Source organism: Meriones unguiculatus, chromosome X, assembly GCF_030254825.1.
Source record: "Meriones unguiculatus strain TT.TT164.6M chromosome X, Bangor_MerUng_6.1, whole genome shotgun sequence".
In the NCBI taxonomy this organism is placed as follows: domain Eukaryota; kingdom Metazoa; phylum Chordata; class Mammalia; order Rodentia; family Muridae; genus Meriones; species Meriones unguiculatus.
The window spans coordinates 134579625-134585356 of NC_083369.1; positions in this window are offsets into that span (position 1 = coordinate 134579625).

Sequence of the window (5732 nt, forward strand, 5' to 3'; positions counted from 1 at the left end):
GAGGCTTGATAAACTATGGGCAGATGGCAGGGGAGGAGAACTCCCCCTATCAGTGGACTAGAGTAAAGGGATAAAGGGAAGAAGGAGGGAGGATGGGACTCGAAGGAGTTGAGGGAGGGCATTACAATTAGGCTATACAATGAGTAAATTGTAAAAAAAAAAATACAAAAAAGACTGTACACATTATTTCCCCTTTTGAGGCTGACTCGCCAGACGACAGGGGAAGAAGACATGCTCAGCCCTGATGTGTCTTGATGAGCTGGGGTGGGTTCATAGGTGAGGTTCTCCTTTTCTGAGAATTAGGGTAAGGGGGATGGGAGAAAAGGGAGGGAGAGTGAGACCTGGAGGAGAAGAGGGAGGGAGCTATGATCAGGATGTAAAGTGAATGAATGAATAATTTTTAAAGTATAAAGAGTGTACACCATGTAAAAAGGGAGAACATAGTGTTTTATTTTCTTTACAGATGGACCTCAAGCTTCCACAACTAAACCATGAACATTCTTATAGCTAAATCAGGAAAATATGTTCTCAGAAATTGTAATCAGGCCACTGACAAACAAAACTGGTCAAGCTCAAAACTTGAACTCAGCACTGTCATGAATGATGCAGCGGAGTCTTTCTCTCTCTGTCACACACACACACATACACACACACACACACACACACACACACACACACACACATCTACTAGAGTATGGTGTAGGAAGAATTTCATTTTGGAGAAATGACATCTGTGGTTATCTGGGGGAATGAACATGGAAGTCATCTTTTCTGCTCCATAACTCCATTGTTGCCCTAGTAATCCATGTTGTCCAAACACTAAATGCAGCAGAGTTTGGAACAATAAGTAACAAAGACGTAGGAGTGCTGTCTGTTGCTCTTAGCAGGAAAGCCTGATCACGATGGATTGACTTTTCCAAAGCAAAGTGTAATTTCTTTCATCTCTATAATTCAGAATGGTTCTCTTCATCAGTGCTATTGATTGCACCTTAATGTGTAATGTAGAGCATCCAATAAAGACACCAGTGGGAGCAACTACGCTCTAGGAAAGAGGAAACAGCTTGTAAGTAGAGTAAACCCAAGAGCTTTGGGATAGAAGATGAAAGGCAGATGAGAGGGTGGTTAGAAGGACTCCACAGATCATCATGTTAGTTTTGACTGTAGATTAACGTGAATAGTAAACAGACAGATTGATGTCAATAGCTACCAAATTGTGTGGCTAAGGTAATATCTGAATTTTTTTTTCCCTTTGGAGATCAGGAGCAGCAGGTCATCATTTTAAGCATGAATGAGCAAACTGCAACCTGTACTAGCTAAATTTGATTTGTCATCTACTTTTGGGATTTGTGTAGCGGTGTGTGTGTTCACATGTGTTCTAGTAGACATGTGTGTGTGTATGGGAATGTGCATGCATGTATGACTCTGAGTGTGCACGTGTGTGGAGGCCCCAAGTTGACACCAGGTGTCTTAACTCTCCACTTTATTTATGGAGATAGGGTTCATTGCTGAACCCACTCTGGCCAATGTAGCTAGGCAGTTTTCCCCGGGGATTCTGTATCTGCTTTATTAGTTCTGAGATCACAAACAGTGACACATCGGCCTGGCTTTTACATGAGCTTAGAGACTCTGAACACTAGACTTGATATTTCTGGAGTAAGATTTTGTACATGGAGTCATCTCCCAGTCCTGCCACCTGTTTCCATACAGTTAAAGAACTACTACTGGCCTTTACAGTTTTAACTGATAGCAAAACAAAGTAAGAGTAATATTTTGTTACATGTATGCATTGTGTGATATTCACATCTCAGTGCTAAGAAGGAAAGTTGTGCTAGAACACAGCCACATTTACTCAGTCCTGTTTTACTGTGACCCATTTGGGGTTACATTAATAGAATGAAGTATTTATAACAGAGTGTGTATGGTCCACAAAGCTGGAAATAATTGCTATTAGTCCTTTATAAAGTAAGCTTACCTCCTCTCGGTTTACAACTTCGGTTGTTTTGCTATGGGCTATGCTTTTGTAATGGAGATGAGATAAGTTTTCTTGCCTAGAGGTACATTTTCTTAATAAGATAAAATCTCATACCAATATATTTATTTGATTATGATATACTATATCTTACACCTTTTCTCATTTTGCTGCTGCATTGACTTTTTAAATGCCTGTCATCCTGAAAACAATTAACAGAGTTGTGTATCTGGTGGGGAGTAGTAAGTGCTGTTCATTAATTTAAGCAAAATTCCAATTTTATTGACTTTTTCTTCAAATTGTTTTCAATTTAATAAAGCCAATCTGTACCTAATAGAGAATTGTCTCAAAAGTTGAAACTGCCTTAATTTTTTAGACTCTCATTAGACTGTACTGATTCTTTTTCTTAGAACAGAAAATGTTATATATACTCTAAGACATGAATCTCTGGGATGGATGTAGGAGAACTTGTTAATCATGGTATCCAATCTGGCAATGCAGCAATCAGAGGAGGTTTGTCATATTGGTGGCCATAAATCCACTTGAAAGTTCCTTCTTTTACAAGCTTGTAAGGACAAATACGATCATATTACTCTCACCCTTGTATTCCTTTATGCAGAAATGTCAGTACCTTTCAAATTTCCCCTCTCAGGCACTTTGTGGGTCCTTGGGGCAACCTTTCTGGTGCCCATTTATTAGGCTCAACCTCTGATTGCTGTGGCTGCCAGACAAAACAAAAACAAAAAACAAAGACAAATGGGATGTGCATTTAAGGTATGACAGGAATCTACCGCAAAAGGCATTTGAAAGACTCTACCTAGCAGTGTTTCAAAGCAGACACTAAGACTCATAACCAAACCCTCAGCAGAGTGCAGGGAATCATATGAAAAAAGGGGAGTTAGTATGATATGGAAAGGATAGGAGATGTACAAGGACCAAATATATCCGGGCACAGGGTCTTTTCTGAGACTGACACTCAACCAAGGACCATCTATGGATATAACCTATAAATTCTGCTCGGATGTGGCCCATGGTAGCTCAGTAACCAAATAGTTTTCCAAAGTAAGGGGAACAAGGACTATTTCTAACAGGATCTTAAGGTCAGGCTCCTTGAACCCCCCCCCCCTCAGGGGAGGAGCAGTCCTGTTAGGTCACAGAGGAAGACTCTACAGCCAGCCCTGAAGATACCTGATAAAACAGGGTCAAATGAAAGGGAAGGAGGTCCTTCCCTATCAGTGGACTTGGAAAGGGGCAGGGAAGAGACCAGGGAGGGAGTGTGGGGTTGGGGAGGGAATGAGGGAGCGGGATACAGAGGGGACACAGAGTTAACAAAATGTAACTAAAAAGAAAAATAAAATTAAACAAAAAAACAAACAACAAAAAATAAACAAAAAACAAACAAAACAAAACAAACAAACAAACAAAAAAACGGTCTTGGGACATATAGGTCCTAAATCTCTAGGACATTTGCACAGTAGTCTTATTATACCCACGATAACCATGTCTCTCTCCAGTGTTGCTTTGCTGGAGTTATCATGAGCCTGCTGGCTTTAAAAGCTCTGTAGAGGTGTGCTGTTGCTGCGCCCATAAGACTATTTGCTGCTGCTACTTTCTAAGCTCCATTACCGTGGGACACAAAATATCAGTTTCCAGGATGGGAAGGAGGCTCTGACTCTGTCCCCCACAATGGCTTCCAAAGTGTCACAGAGTTTTATGAACCAGCAGGCTTTTCTCTTACGCTTGCTGTTTCTGCATTTCCAGTGTTATTATCATGAAAGAAACTCATGTTACTCTCTCCTTCCACCCTCTTGTGTTGGTTCCAAGTTCTTCATAATCATTACTTTATTTATTGGGTCTACCCATCCTTGGGGACTCTCCAGTGTTTACATATATTGTACAGCTCTGTCTACCAAATGGAAACATTCCTTCCTGTTATGAACCTGTTCACAACCTGTAGTCAAAATCAGCTTTGACCACACATTCTCTAGGAGCCAATTAAGCAAGTGAATGTAATAGTGGAAAGAAAAAAATTAGGAAATTTATTCAACATGGTCATATTGCAAAAAGGGACAAAGAAATCTAACCCCCCAAATTGTTTTCAGGGTTTGAAGTGAAATTAAATTTAAAAAGTAGATTAAGTATTTGCATATCTAATCAGTCCTAATCAATGTGTAGTTCTGCCCACCATTGATTCAACACCAGAGAACAGGGGCTTAAGCTTTGTTCTGTAAGGAGATCTGACAAGTTAAAATTGTTAGAAAGCTCTTTCTAGACACAAGTTTCCCCTTTGGCAAGAGCCATTTTCTTCTCTTAGCATGAGGTTTGCAAATTTCCCATTTCTCTGTAGTTCATTGTTTCAACAGTCTGACAGTAAGATTGAGAAACAAAAGTGTCTCTTTAGACTTTTTCATTTTGGCCAGGCCATAGTTAGAAGGAATAGGAAGGACCATAATACTTAGGAAGCCCAAAACCTATTGGACTCCAGAAGCTCCTAAAGCCTACCAATAGTCATGAGGTCACAAGGCCCTTCTTCCTGGTTATGTAAGTAGTGACAACTGCTAGGGAGGAGAGGTTCTCCAACATGCATAGCTACCTGCAAGTCACAAGGAGGTCTAGGAACACAGCTTTTATTAATGATCTGAGCTTTTTAGTGATGCAGCTGCCTTTGAGTCTTCTATATTCTGTAAGGGTCATCAAACTAGACTCATGTGGAATTATTTCTTTGGCATGTTGTTAGTATCCTGTCTGGGATACCAGACAATGATTCACAACTTCCTAGGAAAAATTCATACAACAGAGTATGTAATTCAACTTGAAGACAGGATTTAATATACTCCTTAATTTCAATGCCCAAGAAAAAATGTAGATTCTATCCAAATGAATACAAGTGTGTCAAGGACCATAGTTCTTTTACAGCCCTGTGTAACAGCATTTAAGGTCTGACCCCATCATTCATTCCTATTAAAGAAAATTCAAGGTTTTTTTTTCTTTTTCTTTATTTATTTATCCTTCTGAATGTAAGACTCAACCATGGTTCACCTTGAGAAAATTCTTTTTTGTATACATCCTTACTTTGAGAAAATTGTGTGAATAATACATGCTTTCATAATGCTTTTAGTACAGTTTTTGATGAAAGTGCTGTATTTAAAAAAGTACATTTTCAATTTTCATTCATTGATTAAAAACTTTGTTGTTCAGTGTGCTACACACTAGGAACACTGTGGAGATACAGGAGGTTTCTTCCTTGTTGGAGCTCATATTGAAGTAGAGAGTAATAAGCAAATACAGAGACAATTTTTGTGTCGTTAAAATTTTTATAAAACAAATTAGAACAGGGAAATGAGACAGAAAGTGATATCTAGGCAACAATATTTGTATTATTTACTTTTCTACTGCTAGGATAAAATGTCACTATCAAACACAACCTATAAAAGAAAGGGTTTACTTGGGCATGTTGTTCAGAGCATTAGAGTCCTTGTACCAGCAAGGGTTGGCAAAAGGAACAACTGAGAAATCTTATGGTAAAAAATCTCAAGCAGATAAAGGGTTGGTGAAGATTCTTTCCCAATCTGTAGGTGGTCGCTTTGTTTTGATGACAGTGTCTTTTGCTTTACAGAAGCTTTTCAGTTTCATGAGGTCCCATTTATTGGTTGTTGCTCTTAGAGCCTGTGCTGTTGGTGTTCTGTTCAGGAAGTTTTCCCCCGTACCAATGAGTTCTAGGGTATTTCCCACTTTTTTTTCAAGCCGATTTAATGTGTCTGGT